This window comes from Nothobranchius furzeri, chromosome 9 (genome assembly GCF_043380555.1).
Source record: "Nothobranchius furzeri strain GRZ-AD chromosome 9, NfurGRZ-RIMD1, whole genome shotgun sequence".
In the NCBI taxonomy this organism is placed as follows: Eukaryota; Metazoa; Chordata; class Actinopteri; order Cyprinodontiformes; family Nothobranchiidae; genus Nothobranchius; species Nothobranchius furzeri.
In genome coordinates, this window is record NC_091749.1 from 44,938,587 (window position 1) to 44,955,379 (window position 16,793).

Sequence of the window (16,793 nt, forward strand, 5' to 3'; positions counted from 1 at the left end):
TTCTTTAAAAGTGGGATGTAGTTTAGTTTGGGTAGATCTGGCAAATTGGGAGAGACATTAATTCCCAGGTATGTGAAATAATTTTTATGGGAAGGTGTTTGATGTAATATGTCAGGGGACAAGTTTTTGTCGAAATATCTTTAAATAAAACATGCTCTTACCAGTTAGTGTTTCCAAGTCTGTGTGCATTTGAAGTTTCCACCCTTCAACAGCTCCTCTTTCTCCATTTAAATGAATTATCCCTGTTTTGCCTGTTCCCATCAAGTCTTCCTGCTGGCTTAAAACTGAATGGCTGTGCACCTTCAATATGTGACCAAAATTTATAATCATCTTCAGAAACCAAAGCTTAGTGCTGCTGCTGCTGCAAACCTTATTATTATTTTGTTTGTTTTTTTTTCTAAGCAGACTAAGGAACGTTTTCCTTGAATGGCGTCACTTCCAGCAAGAGGCGCTGTTTTTAGATGGATGAGCTAGGAGAGCCTATTTTGAACAGTAATAGCACCTTTTTTTTCTCAAATATCTTTCTTAAAGTTTAGACCTGCTACAATGTAAAGGCTTCATCATGAGTTAAACGTAGAAGATGCCCTTTAAGATAAATGCCATCTCATCAGTGCCAACAGTCAAATTTGATCATACTGTGCCTTAGGCCAGCCATTCCAATGCTTCCTTATGGGAAGCAAAGTGACTGGTAATGCTTCAATTCAAATAACCCCACCCCCTGGGAATTCTAACCGAGCCAATTAGCGCTGAGCAGTGTGTGTCACACACCACGATGCTTGGTTTCTCATAAACAACGAAGATGGCATTACTGAAGTAGAGTTTGGTGTGGCTCTTTCCTTTGTTCTAAATGACGGACATGTCTTTAAAACCACAACAAGAAGAAGTGCTAAAAGCCTTTCTTCTAACAAAAGATGTTTGAGCCGTCTTTGACTACACCTAAACAACTATAGCATTGCATGATAAAATAGTCATTTTCACTTTTTTATTTTTTATTTTTGATTGGTTATTTTTGAGCTGTCTAGTCCCGTCCATCATGGTGCTCTTTGCCTCTGAGTAGAGCCCTGCACGGGCCTAAAATCTGAGCCCGTGTCCGGCCCGGCCCGAGGGGGTGGAGCCCCAGCCCGACCCGGCCCGAAAAGGTTTTCAGGATTCTCTGGCCCGAGCCTGAGCCTGACTTTTTTTTATCAACTAAATGAAAACAAAGTGTGTCAATCCTGACCAATGTGTTAAAAGACGTGCAGGATCCGATCAATTTGTTTTTCCCTCATTTACCGTCACGGAGATAACGGCGCAGGCTCTGGTGGTAATCAAGTTAAATTTTATCTCTTTCCAACAATTTTCACAAGAAAACAAAACAGTCAAAAGCAGGGCTTGTGTTGTGTTAACCGGATAGTTCCCGTATTTGACCGTTTATTTTGACGGATCCAGAATAGAAAGAATTACCCCGACGCATGCAGATGAACTGACATTTTATTCTACGCACATCACAGATGTAGCTAAATCACCCAAGAAAATATTCCCATCTGAACATCTGAGCTGGACACTGCTCAGCGCAGCTCACTGTCAGCGCATATGTGCACAGCGAGCTGACGATATAGAGAGGGGCTTGGAGCGTGTCACAGAACCAGAGCGCATGCGGGAAGGTTCCTCCCACTGAAGCGAGTGTTTTCCAAACCCTGTCTCTCAGAGAGACTTGTCACTTAGAAAATGTTCCCTATTACATTGGCTGAATAGTGCTTGTTCCTGTCTCCAATGTGGCGACACATCCAGGAGCCGTCTGAGGAGAAGCCCAGAATCTCACATCCTCTTCAACTCAGGAAGCTCGTATGATTACGCACAAGTGTGACCCGTCAACCCGGTCACAGTAAGACTGGGTTGGGCCTGTTCAGGTTTACGCAGACAATCTTTACATAGAATTGACTTACAGATATCAAATTAATTCAGTAAAATATAAAGCATTTCATTTAAATATCCATTCATTATTTTACAAGCACAGAGAGCCGCATCAGATGGATGGAAGAGCCGCGGGTTGCCGACCCCTGTATAGCCTAAAAAAATGACATGTTTAGGACAGAAACTCAATACATCTCTTTTATTGTGAGGTAATCATTTCTCCAAGTTTTGCGGTTGCAGGCGGGAGTAGACATGCACGCTGCGGGTGCGGGCGGTAATAGTCAGAAATTCAGCGGGAGCGGGAAGAAGAAAACAGTCTCGCGCAGAGCTCTACTGCTGCGTTTAGGTGTTTCAATTTTTTTTATGAATTTGATTCAAAATAAAGGCGCCCGGCCCGGTCCATGTCCGAGGTAATTACACAGTCGTTGGCCCGAAGCCCAGCCCTCGGGCCTAGGGCCGACCCGACCCGAGGGCCTAGGGCTTCAGTGCAGGGCTCTACCACTGAGTATCCAGACTAGTTATCTGTGTAGAATAGAAAGAGGGCAAGTCTGGCTTGTCAAGCTAATTGTGCCTATCGTTATTCTTCGTTTTAAAAAGGCATGATACGGATCCTTTAACATTCATTGTACTTGCATAAATACAGTTAATAATCCAAAAGATTTTTGTTGAAATTCTAAAAGTGAGCAAGTAAATCCATAAGTTTGGTCTCTTTGCTCCATTGATCCACCACCTGTGTGTGCATGCAGTACTTTCTTGTGCAGAATCCAACTTTTTATATATATATATTTTACTTTTTTCCCTCTCATGTCCCCTTGGGTCTGCAGTACAAAAGACACTGCAAGATGATTTTAATAATAGCAGCACACATTTATACATTTTGTGTCTACTCAAACACAGAATGATTTTTGATGGCATGTTCCAGAACTGAAATAAGACACTCTCCTATGCTGAAGATTTCACCTGAAATAAAACTTTTTTTCATATACATCTCACAAATGTGTATTTTTCCATCAGAATAGGTTCCTTGAAGAGGAAAACATGCCAGAATCCTGTGATCTGTGGGTCATGCTAAGAATACTATTACCTACATCACTAATGTCTCTGGTACAATAAATCTCTGAGTGGGACAACAACAGTGGTGCCTGTAGTTGCACTGACATTTTTAGAGATTCCTGGCAAATACAAACAAAGAAAGACAACAGAATTAGATATATTCTATAATATACATTGATAATATTGCTAATGGTAACATAGCTTAGATTTTGATGAATGTGTTCTCCTTTTTTACAAGGAGTTTTCCCGTTTTAACCAGAAACAGAAATCATTTTTCAGTGCAGGAGCATCTGGTGTTGTGAATTTGTGCAGGTTTCCTATTACCTGTTAGCACTGATATGATTTCATTCCACCTTTGATTTGTTGCATCAGTCCTGTCAGTCACTAATACTGTTTTTCACATTTACTTTTACAGACACAAGAGACTAATTAGAAGAACTCAAACATGTCCGGTGGAAGAAATTGCCCAAAAATTCAGTAGAGTTTTTAAATTCTAGTTAGAGTTGTCAGAATCTGTAGTCTTATTTTACACAAGTATAGAGGAGGAGTAGCATGCAGTTTTCAGTCAGATCTATTAATCCATTCCTTACCAATTAGAGCAACAGTTGCTTTGAACAGCTAATTCTTAGTTTTCCTAATCAAAATTGCAAAACTCTAAAACCACTCTTGTTTGGAGTTTGTATTTTCCCCAAGACCTCTACGCTCAATGTTTGGATCAGATCTCAATATTTTTTATTTGATTTTTGTAATCTGATTTGGTGCTAAGAACTGATAATGTCATTGTAGTGGGGGATTTTTAACATTAATGTTGACATTGAAAATGATAGCCTCAAAAGTAGCCTTTAGTAATATCTTAGACTCAATTGGTTTTACTCAAAGAATACGTAGCTCCACCCACTCCTGCCATCATACATTAGACCTCATGCTGACATTTGGCATTAATTGTGAGGAAATAACTGTCAGTCTACTTTTTAATAACTTTTGAAACATGAAAGTAAATTTCACTATAGTTGATCTCTATCTGACAACGCTGTAGCATCTTTTTAAAAGTTGTTCCATCTTCACTGCCATTATTATCTCAGAGGAACTTAGAAGTGGGCAACATTTTAATTTTTAGCCTTTCACAAATTGATGGTTCTAGTTCATAATGGTAGTTCTTCTTTACGTGTGGCATTAGATGATGTTGCCCCTTTGAAATGAAGCCAATTAAGCACAGGAAGTTGGCTCCCTGGTTTAATTCTGAACTGGGTACTTTAAAACTCTAGAAAATTAGAGAGAACATGACCTTCTATACACTTGGAGTCCTACTTATCCTGGAAAAATAGTCTTGTGCTTTATAAAAATAAGCTTCAACAAGCTATAACTGCATGTTTTTTGTCACTAATTGAGGATAATAAGAATAATCCTAAAATTATTTTTGTTACAGTTGCCAAACTTACACAGAATCATAGCTCTGAACCATCTATTCCCTTAGCCCTCAACAGCAACAACTTTATGGGATTTTTCACAAGTAAAATTAATTCTATTAGAAACAAAATCTTTAGCATCCTCCCTAATGCGATTTCTTCTTCCTCAGTAAGTGAGGCAGCAGGTAACTGTAGAACCCCATCTGTGTTTGAACTGTTTTGATTCAGTTGGAAATTTCAGAGTTAAGAAAAATATTAGCTTAATCTAAACCTTCAACTTGTATTTTAGACCTAATCCCAACCTAATTGTTTAAAGATGCATTTCCTTTGGTTACCGCCCCCATTCTAGATATAATCAATATATTCTTGGTAAATGGATATGCACCACATAATTTTAAGGTTGCTGTAATCAAACCTTTACTTAAGAAACCTTCTCTGCATCCAGATGACTAAAGGCATTATCATCCATATGCATTACTTCAATTTTTATCTAAAGTCCTTGAGAAAATGGTGGCCAGTAGAGTAAGTGAGCATCCAAACACTAATGATCTGTTTGAGGAATTTCAATCCGGTTTTAGAGAGTATCACAGCACTGAAAGTGCATTAGTGAAAGTTACAAATGATATTCTCATGGCCTCAGATAAAAATTTGTGTCTGTTCTTGTTAGATCTCAGTGCTGCTTTTGACACAATTGATCATAGTATTCTCTTAGAAAGGCTTGAACATGTTGTAGGGATCAAAGGAACAGCGCGAGGCTGGTTTAAATCCATTAATGTACAAGACAAATTATTTTCATACTCTTGGGCTAATTGTGGAGTACTACAGGGTTCAGTGCTTGGACCAATTCTTTTCACTACATAAATTCTTCCAATTGGTAAAATCATTAGACAGCATGGGATAAACGTACACTGTTATGGTGACGATACTCAGTTACATTTATCCATATACCCTGATGAACCAAATTATCCATGCATCCATTTTTGGTCGCTTATCTGGGGTCGGTTCGCTGGGGCAATAGCCTAAGCAGGGAGGCCCAGACTTCTCTCTCCCCAGCCACTTGGTCCAGCTACTTTGGGGGAATCCTAAAGGTTTCCCTGGCTAGCTGTGAGGCACAGGGTGTTTCTCAATGCCAAGGAACCTGGTCTTGATGTCTTGGTCCTGCCCCGGTTGCCTAAGATAAGATACGTCATCAGGAACCGCCAAGGCGTGCTCCAATGTTCATGTTCTACCGAGGCGTCTGTTCTCCGTTTGTTAGCCATTTAGCTAGCTGAGCAAGAATACACAAAAGGTACCTTTTAGCCTGGCCTTGGTCAAAAATTTCCTAGAATATAGTGCAGCATTTTCAAAAGGATGGTGGATCAGAAGCCTGCAGCTACTTCAAGGGCAAATTTCAAGTTTAAATGTAAATCAACTAATTGTAGCTATCAGGCGGATATCTAAAATGTTATTTTATAGTCAAAGCATATAAATGAACACTCTTACTTTCTTCTACTGCTACTCTCTAAGTTTATTATTTCCTGCTATTTCATCTGTTAACTTTATTTTCTCTTTAAGTGTTTTTCTTCTCAGAAGACTTTGGTGAAACTTACCAATGACATATACACCGGGTTTGATAGTAGCCAGGCTACAGGTGCTGCTTTTTTTGATTTAACTAAGGCATTTGATTTGTTAGATCATTATTTGCTGCTTGATAAACCGTATTCTTTTGGCTTTTCCAGGAACTCTTTACTCTGGTTTAATTCTTTTTTTCATAACCGGTCTCAAATTACTGTTTCTAACGATTGCCAGTCAAGACAACGAGGAGTTACAAGAGGTGTTCCACAAAGTTCTTCCTTGGGACCTCTCTTATTTTCAATTTTTACTAATGATATGCCTCAGTGCTGCTCCTCGTGTTCTATTAATTTATATGCTGATGACACAGTCTTATATTGCACAAAACCCAGCGTATCTGAAATTCAGAAGTGTCTTCAGCTCAACTTTAAGTGTTCAAAACTGGCTAGCTTCCAATAAGTTGCTTTTAAATAAATCAAAATCCTATTCAATGCTGTTTAAAAGACATACTTCCTCCGCTTCTACTGGTAATTTAAATCTTTTTCTTGATCTGTCTCCGGTGAATTGTACCGACTCAATTAAATATCTTGGTGTGTGGCTAGATCCATACCTCTCATTCACTTCCGGTCGGCAAGATGGCGCCTGTGCTTGGGTTCGCCGCGGTCACCGGCCACTTTTTCAAACTTTTCTCCACTAACCTCCTCTTTCCCACCTTGCTCCTGTCTGCGATCCTCTTCAGTAGTGTCTCTGCTACCATCTCCTTTGATCGCCAGACTCTTTTGTCCTTCCGTTCGTTCACGATCGCTCACGATGCACCGAGGATTTACCATCCTGTTTGTTTACCTGAGCGGCGCACTGGCCCGGAAGCAATCGATGATCCAGAGCTGCGCACCTCTAGCGATGTTTGTCCGGTCCCGGGGAAACGTCGGAGAAAGAGGTAAACGAGCAGGAATCCAGGTGAGAATAAGACTTCTCTTAAAGCGTGGTTTATCTGGTAAACATCGGTGCAATCTTCTAGCTTCTTTTCCTTTGTTTGGTGACCTGAGCGCCACTTCCGCATTTCCGCCAAGCCACGATGCGGCACGGTTTCTCTGTCCAAGTTTTTTAAGGTCGGTTTCTCCTCATTCCTCAGTGGTTTCTCCTCCTGTTCCCTCCATGAGTGGTTTTTATAAACACCGTGGATCTAACCCTGCTAATTTACGTCCACTAACTCCAGCTGTTTCTGTAGTTTCTGATTCCTCCACCTCATTCAGCATGGCTCTATTAAATTCCCGCTCTGTTAACAATAAGACCTTCCTGCTCAATGATCTAATTCTAGCTGTTGTTTTCAGATACCATCTTCCATGTAGCTCTACAACCGCTGGTAACTTTGCTTCCTTTGAACTGCAGCTGATTAAAGTCGGGCATAAGGAACCGTTCTACTGTGCTGTGCTGTGGTCCATCGTCCACCTGGTCCAAACAGTTCTTTCCTTCAGGAGTTTAGTGACTTTCTATCCTCCACTGTGAAGCTGTCCAGACTGGTGATTGTTGGTGACTTTAACATCCACGTTGATGATCCCTCCGATCTCTTTGCCATGAATTTCTCCAGCCTCATGGACACCTTCGGCTTTACCCAGCATGTTTCTGGCCCTACACACACCAGGGGGCACACTCTAGACTGTTCATCTCCAAGATCTTGGAAAAGGTTGTGGCTAAACAACTCACAGCTGCTCTTGATGAACATAACATCTATGATAGCTTCCAGTCAGGTTTTTGTAGAGCTCATTCTACTGAAACAGCTCTTCTTAGGGTCTCTAATGACCTTCTGACTCACAGTGATGCAGGGGACTGTTCTGTTCTGGTCCTGCTGGACCTGACTGCAGCCTTTGACACTGTTGGCCATCATCTACTACTGGAGAGGCTGAGAGACTGGGTAGGCCTATCAGGATCTGCTCTGGAGTGGTTCTCCTCTTATCTCTCTGAGCGCTCCTTTTCTGTGGCCGTCTCCAAGTTTAGGTCCTCCACCACCTCTCTTACCCATGAGGTTCTGTGCTGGGGCCTCTACTCTTCCTCCTATATCTGCTTCCTCTTCAGCACATCCTGAGCTCCTTCAAAGGAATCTCCTACCATCTTTATGCAGATGACATCCAACTGTACATCTCCTTTAAGCCCCATGAGATGTCTAAGCTGCAGCTGTTACACACCTGCTTAGACTGTATCAAAACCTGGATGGCTGGGAGCTTTCTTCAACTGAATGAAGATAAGACTGAGATCCTCATCTGTGCCCCCGGACAAGCTGGTTCCCAAAGTCAGAGACTCTCTTGGTCAGCTTGTTTCCCACACCAAACCTTCCGTCAGGAATCTTGGCGTGACCTTTGACCCAGCTCTCATCCTGGATTCTCATGTCAGTTCTCTTGTTCGCTCTTCCTTCTTCCATCTCAGGAACATTGCTAAGCTGAGGCCCATTCTGTCTCGCTCTGAACTTGAGACAGTTATCCACACCTTCATCTTCTCACGCTTAGACAACTGTAACTCTCTTTTCATGTGTCTGAGCAGAACCTCCCTGAACCGTCTACAGGTGGTTCAGAATGCCTGTGCTCGGCTTCTGACCAAGTCCTCCAAACACACCCACATCACCCCGCTTCTCCTCCAGCTTCACTGGCTGCCAGTCAACTTCAGGGTTCATCCTGGTCCTGGTCTATAGGGCCTTACATTGACAAGCACATCTTACATTGGTGATCTTCTTAGTCCCTACACCCCCAGCAGGTCCCTGAGGTCCAGTGATCAAAGCCTACTGGTTGTGCAGCACCAGGCTAAAGACCAAAGGTGACAGATCATTTGCTGCTATGGCCCCCAGACTCTGGAACTCTCTCCCCCTGAGCCTGAGATCAGTGGACTCAGTGGTCTCCTTTAAAAAGCAGCTGAAGACTCACTTGTTCAGGTTGGCTTTTGGATGACCTTCTTCACCACTCTCTCTTTGTTCGGCTCTCCCCACCTATTCCACCTTCCTCAGGATCCACTGATTTCCCTCTTCTCTATTCACTCTCTCTCTTTCTTAACATTTTTTCTTTTAAATCGCAATTGCTTATTCTTGCTCATTTTAAATATATATTCAAACATTTTCAAAATGCTTTTTTTCAATTTTTACAATTTTTCTATTTTTTGTTTTTGTTTTTGTGAAGCGCCTCTTGAGAGGCGCTATAGAAATTATATTTTCTTCTTCGTCTTCTTCTTCAAGACTCATACTCAATTTGTCATAAATAAAATGAACTTTAGTCTGAAAACTTTGTATAGGTCTATTAGGTGCTTTGACTTTACAGTACGAAAACGTATTGTCACTCAGCTTTTATTCCCACTTTTGGATTTCACTGACATAGTTTAACACAATTCTACAGCTTCCTGTCTCCACTCAATTGATATTATTTATAATAGCTTGTGTCATTTTGTTTTACGTTGTCTATTTCTTACTCATCACTGTTATATGTGATTGTTTGGCCTGGCTCTCTGCTGAGTCTAGGAGGAAATTTCATTGGTTGTTGTTTTTATTTAAAAGTATCTATTTTAATTTTCCACCATACATAACCACTCTGTTAATACCATTCTGGTCTCACTGACATTCGTAGAACTCTATATACCTCCTTTTTTTCCCCCGGTGAAGAACTGAGTCAGGGAAGCTGGCTTTTTCTGTTAAAGCTCCATCTGACTGGAATAATTTACCTGCTCTTATGAGATCCACCACTTCTTTTAGGCAGTTTAAAACTTTGATTCATGATTATTTAATACCCATCTGTAGCTGTTTTTGAATTGTTATTGTATCATCACTTAGTCATACTATATATTTTATCCTAAATCTCTCTGAGCTGTGTATTGTCTCTCTACCATTTAGTTGCGTCATTTGTCATCATATTTTTATGTCAATGTTTTTAGTGCATTTGTTCATACAATTAATTCAATTTGATTAGCCAATGTCTTTGTTCTATTATTATTATAATTTTTTTACGTATTTACTTTTTCTGTAGTTTTTTTTTTTTTCATTGTGGTAGTGTTAACTTGTCATTTTGTTTTGAATTCAAGTTATCGCTCTGTTATCTTGTCTTTGTATTTGCATTTTTGTTTCCGGGAAGACCCACTTGTAAACGAGATGATTCATCTCAAGTGGTTTTATCCTCCTTAAAAATATAAGTTAATAAATAAATAAATAAATAGAAGACGCTACAATGGTGTTCTGCTCAGCTCTGGTGGCCTCAAGAAGGGGGCTATCGGCTGGCACTTAACATTCTCCCTCTCCTGATAACAGCATTTTACTTTCTTAGACGTGGAATGTGCTACTACTAGTTCACCTGTTATATTAATTATATATTTAGTAAGATAAAAACAATAAAGTTTATCTCATACTAAGTAGAACATCCACAATGAAATCACAATGTAGCCAGAGAAACCACCTTGTTGGTGTCTGTCTGTCTGTCTGTCTGTCTTTCTCTCTGTCTCTCTGTCTGTGTCTGCCTGCCTGCTCTTTCTTCTTAATCCCCAGTGACACGTGGTGGATGGTTGCTTTCACTGAGCCAGGATCCTCTGGAGTTTTCCTCTAAATTGTTGCAACATGCTTGCTTAGTATGAGGATTGCTGCAAAGACACTGACAGAAGTGCATTGATACAATTTGGCATGATTGTCATGATTTTGCACTATATAAATAAACTGAATTTAAATTAAATACAGGTTAAACTAAAAACGAGAATATGGTGCAAATGTCTATTTATTCCAGTAATTCAACTTGGGCTGAGAGACCATCTATGTTGGGCAAAACCAACTTTTCTCTATCAATCTAAAGGCTCAAGAACCCTTTCCAGGTGTTTGGATTGATTAGTTGATTGAAGTTTGACTCTAGAATATTGAACCTTTTCACAATATTCTAATTGTCTGAAATTTTGATTTAGTTGTTTTCAAGAGCTGTAAGCCATCATCATCTCATTTATAACCAGTGTTGGAACATTACTTTAAAACAGTTATTAGTTATAGTTACTGATTACTTTGTTTAAAAAGTGACTCAGTTACTTACCGAGTTACAAGATTATAAAAGTAACTAATTACCAAAAATAAAAAATTAACTATTTTGTCACTTTTTTTCAGTAACAAATGCAAGAAAATGGGTTACCCTCTAAATTAAACTTACTTAATTTACTTTATTGACCTTAGACTGGAACACAATAAAATGTACGTCCAATTTTTTTTTTATTAAACTGAATAATTGAAATACGGTAAATGGGCACTCAACAGAAGGAACTACAAACAGGAACATTACACTAATCTAAACTATTAAAATATCACTGTGTGATATTTAACAAGACCCCAATCAGCTAAAGTTTATAATTTTAACAGGAAACACCTGTAAAGGTTCCTGAGCCTTTAAATGGTCTCTCAGTCTAGTTAAATTACTGAAATAAATGTAATTTTGTAAAGTATTCAAATTTTTCCAGCTTCAAATAATTGTGTGTTTTAGCAGCATTTCTGTTGCTGGTAATCTAGAAATGGTTAAATAAATAAATAAATATCCTTTAAAATGACACAAGAAGAGGCACAAATCTGATGGAGAACTTAAATTTACTAACTTGAGTCAGACCACAACACAGTAGAGATGAAGCTGGGTGGAAAAGACACACAGGTAGTTTTAATAACAGCTGAGCATCCATGACGTTTGAGACTGATGCATCAGTGTTACAGCGGGACTAAAGAAATTATCAGAAACAGGTTATAGTTGGATGATCGAGGAAGGTAGAAGATCATGACGTCTGAGCGGTGAACAGGTGAGCGGACCTTCAGGACGTCTCGCTGTCACACTAAGAAGGGCATAGCTGCAGACTCGCGCCTACAGCAGCGAATCTGCGAGTCTGCAGCCGTAGACTATTCTTCATGTCTTCTTCATTCTTCACAGGCTGTCATGTGCTTGGATGAAAACATCCACCTCATTCGCTCCGAATCAACTGATGACAGCTTCAACACACCTGAATTGTTAACGTACGCTTTTCCTTCTCAGTAACAGAAACAATGTTATGATAAAACAAGACAGTAATTACTTAGATTACTCATTAATGAATAAACTGTTATGTTATAAACAGTGATGGGAATAATGACATTTAAAATAACAGCGTTATTCCCATCACTGTTTATAACAAATAAAGGCATGACTTATCTGGCTTTGCATGTAATGAGATTATCGAATATGTTAATTTCACCCTTTAAGTTGAATTACTGACATAAATGAACCTTCCCACCATATTCTAGTTTTTCAGGTTTGCCCTGTAAGGTATTTCTTAAACTATTTATGGGGTGCTTTTTAATTGCAATCATCTTGTATTTAATGTAAAGTTACTTTCATGTACAAAGTCTTACTTTGTGCATGTTATCATTTGCATTTGGATGCAGCTAATCACACATGCAGCACATATAAATGGTGTCCATCTGCTTTTGTTGTTACTGGATCTGTATGAAATATGAGTTGAGCCTGTTTGTGATCCACTCAGCATTCACCTCGTAGTAAATTTGTTATCCCGGCCATCTTGTCTGAGCCTCGGTGGACCTCTGTGACAACTGAAGGAGAGTTAACTGCAGTAGACGGTGGACAAGAATTAAACATAAGGCAGAGATTGTCATCTAAAAGGAGGCTAATCGTGTTTGTTTCACTACGCTGCTACTGTCCAATCCTGGTCCTCGAGAGTTCTTTTGGTCCGACATTAACTCACGGTGCTTCATTCATCACTGGCTGTTTCAGTCAAACCTTGGAGGCTTACATCATGCACAAAATTAGTTGTTCCCATCGTGTAACTGAGAGTCTACTTTTTTTTGTGTGCTGAGAATAAATTAGTATCATGAGCATCTGATTGTGAATCAGAGTCTCTGGACTTACTGTTTTCAAGCAGTTTTAATGATCTATGAAGGTCTTTCCTTTGTCATTGTGCTTATGTGTAAAAGGCCCATTTATTCACTACTGAATAGTTGTGAAAGAGATGCACTGAGTCAGGATCTCAGGGCCAATGCCAATTTCCAACTTGTGTACAACTCTCTCCGGTTTTTGATGGCTCTGCCTCAGCTCAAGAACTCTAACTAACAGAATAACAAATTCTGAGAAACTTGATGCTGTTGATTTGTTTATGAGGGTGGAGTGGGGGTGTCAGACCCCCACTCCCTAGGAAAAACTATTTTTGTGTTTCAGATTTGCTGATCATTGGGTAAGTGAGTCGTGTGCAATTTATTTATATATTGTCCTCACTCACGAGATAGAATACAAGTAAATGGTGGATAAAGCATTTTACATTTTCCCTTTACTGCAAACACCTAGGCTTAGTGTTCCCAGACTATTTAGGATCAGTTGTCCTAACCTATGTGTAGTTCCATCTTACTTTGCTCTGGTGGTGGCCAGCTGATTTTTGCTCGAGTTCGGTAGTGATTTGGTTTGCACAAATCACTATTTACATACTTTGACTAAGAAACAGCTCCTCATCATGTCTCATTCATGTGCTGACAACTGATATGAGACATGACATGACTGCTGGCAGGCTAAGATTTTGTTAATTAAACAATAAGAGTGGGATGCCTGCTGGTGCAGCTGGAGTGTTCCTGTTTATCAGCCTGGCTGTATAATTCTTGTATATTTCTGATTCTTTACATAAAAAATAAATCAAGAACGTTGACTGTTGGACAGGAGCACTGTCATATAGCTCCTTCATATTGATTCATATACATACGACACCTCATTATGTCATATAAGCATATACACCCTACTGGACGTTAGCCAGCTCACAGGCAAATGTGAAGGGCCACCCAGGTGTTGGTGATGATCCTGCAGTCCATAATGTGCAGTAGACCTTGCCAAGTCTGCAAGTAGCCCAGTTTAATGGAAACTATCAAGCTTCTCTCTAAACTGTGTGTAACGGGTCCCAGGAGTGGTAACTGCTGTCACAAATAGGTTACCTGTATAAAGCAGGTGAAAGCAGAGTACTGAAGACAGGATGACTGTTTCCTTCATTTATTTACAAACTCATGAAATTATAGTCACACAGTTCATTTCTGTTACTCCACTTCAGTTCCTTATAATTTAACTACCTAGAGTTGCTTCTTACAGCATTCTAGTCAGAACATATATTTCATTTTAGGTGACAACACATTTCTACTGTTAATTACTTTAAACTGTCACTCTCTGTAAAAAGAACCTCAATGTGAACTATTTGCAGTGTATCACTGAATTAAACCATAGCATGCTTAAATCATAGCGTGGTATCCACAATCAATTGTTACCAATCAACCATGTTCTCTGTAAAACAGACTACTGAAATAAATTGATACAAATGTCCATGTGTTATATGATCTTACAAACATCATACAGGAAATTATTAACAGGATTAAACATTTAAACTTTGCCACTCAGTTAAACTATTCTTATAAAACACACTTTTTTCTTGTCACTGTTTGTAATACAGCAGAAAAAGTTTGCCGAATACAATCATATTCCTTTTAATAACGCTGAGACTCCCATATATATATATATACACACACACACAAACACACACACACACACACACACACACATATATATATATATATATATATATATATATATATAAGTTTAAATGTGGCAATCTATTTAATGGGTGCTACATGTGTCTTGGTTCATTTAATTTATTTTCTCACTCCATAAATTGCAGCTATTCTTTTTTACCAGCAGCATATGGTGTACCCAGGGCTTCTGGTTGGGGAACTTCTTAAATGTTGTAGTTGAAACGATTTCATGAAAGGTGTGTGCTGATGTACCCAGTCACATTAATGCTACAGTCCTTCAAACTGACAGAAAAAGTATCCAGAGTTGCTGCAGTTTTGAACACATTGAATCCGTTTTGGCAAAACCAAGCTGCAGGGTGTTCTGCCGTGTGAAGATGGGGTTTGATTATCTTGGTCTGTTGGCCCATCACAGGAACAAAGATGTATGGTCCATGTCTCTAGAGTGCGGACAGGGCATAGATTGCCCTGCAAGCATCTCATGTGTCTTTGTAGATATGATCCTGTGCCAAACTGCACATTGGCTACCAGAAGGCGGGTTAAGGGTAGTCTGTTTTAGGGCTAGCATGCAGAGCCCGTCTGTTTTAGGTAGCATGATATGAAAGGCAAACAGCACAGACATGAAGAAAAGGATTTCTGTGAGTACAGAAGAAACAAACATGTCCACCTCGGGGGTGTGCCACGACAATGAATAAAAAATGCCCCAAAATGTCAATAGACTAATAATCTAAATGTCACACTTCTTATGGAACTAGAGGTACAGTACCTGCCTTTAGCTTCCACTTGTTTCCTGACAGTCTGACACATTACCTCCATCAAGATTTTATTCTCTTTTTTTCTAAATCAGCCCTTAAAATGAAATGTCCTGAAGGGAAATTGGTCTTGCTTTGCTTTGTAGATTAATCCTATCAATAGTGTCTGTAGTCACTCACTGAAATGCATTTGGCTGAAAATTAAAAATGTAGCGCCTCAAGATAAAGGGTTGATGCCTTTCACACACGTCTAAAATAGCATGGCACAAAAGGAAAGACTAATGAAATAAGTGTTAGTTAGAATGTGCATTTTTTTTATGAAAGGTGAACGGGGGTATTTTTAATTCTGAAGTTAAGATAATTATAAAAATTGTAATCTGTGTTATTTATGATTGAACTGAAACGTCTGCAGGGGGTGATGGGGTTTTTTAAGTGAAGGTGTATAAGATTTTACAACAGAGAACTGGAAATGCCATTCATCCATCAATTCATTATTATAGGCTTATCCGGGGTCGGGTCGTGAGGGCAGCAGCCTAAGCAGGGAGGCCCAGGCTTCCCTCTCCCCAGCCACTTGGGCCAGCTCTCCCGGGGGAATCTCAAGGTGTTCCCTGACCATCTTAGGTGTGTTCTTGCTGTGTCGTGGTTCTAATTCCATGCTGTCGTTCTTTTTAAAACACAGAAACAGTTTTGTTTACCTGTTTTGTCGCCACGTTTCGCCGGCGCCACCATCAGCGTCAGCCTGAGGAAGGCTGCAGCCGCCGGCAAAACGTAGCGACAAAACAAACGGTTTCTGTGTTTTAAAAAGAACGACAGCATGGAGTTCCCTGACCAGCCGTGAGGCATAGTCCCTCCATCGTGTCCTGGGCCACTCCTACCAGATGTCTCCTCCTGGTTGGATGTGTCCAGAAAACCTCAGCAGAAAGGCGTCCAGGAGGAATCCTAATGACTTTGAGCCCCTCCTGGATCAGAATCAGAATCAGAAGGGTTTTATTGCCATGTGTGGAAGAAATCACAACATTAGGACATTGCTGCGGTACTTGGTGCAAAAAGAAAGGTCAAAATAAGAGATAAGCAAATATAGGACGTAGGAATATAATCATGATAAAATATTAATATAAAGTGGCAATAATTAGAGAAGCGGCTACTACATACACAGTGTAGGTATTGATCCGAGTGGATCAGTTCAGGTGCCAACACAACACATGACTGGGACCAAGCGACTGGAGTGGGCAGCCCTAGGATTGTCATTCATGAGTCCAGCAGCAAAGGGGAAGAAACTGTTCTTGTGGTGAGAGGTTCTGGTCCGAATGGATCGGAGCCTCCTGCCCAATGGGAGCAAGTCAAAAAGACAGTGACACGGGTCAGCTGCCTGACATGGATAACAGAGGGAGAGCCCAGACACCCTGCAGAGAAATCTCATTTCAGCCACTTTATCCAAAGTTGCATGCTGATGTGTTTACAAAACTACAGAAGAAATCATCATTTTATTTCGGTATATTTAGTCAGTGTTTTATGGTTGAAATGTGTTTTTTAAAGCAATTAGTTCAGGGGTGTCAAACTCATTTTAGCTCAGGGGCCACATTGAGGGAAATCTAGACCAAAGTGGGCTGG

At 39.9% G+C, this 16,793-nt stretch overlaps 1 protein-coding gene across 3 annotated transcripts in view; it reads left to right on the forward strand.

Annotated features, from left to right (window-relative positions):
• Positions 1-16,793, forward strand: part of LOC107381755 (A disintegrin and metalloproteinase with thrombospondin motifs 7) — a 195,738-nt gene that overhangs the window by 32,682 nt on the left and 146,263 nt on the right. The gene's annotated exons all lie outside the window — the stretch shown is intronic.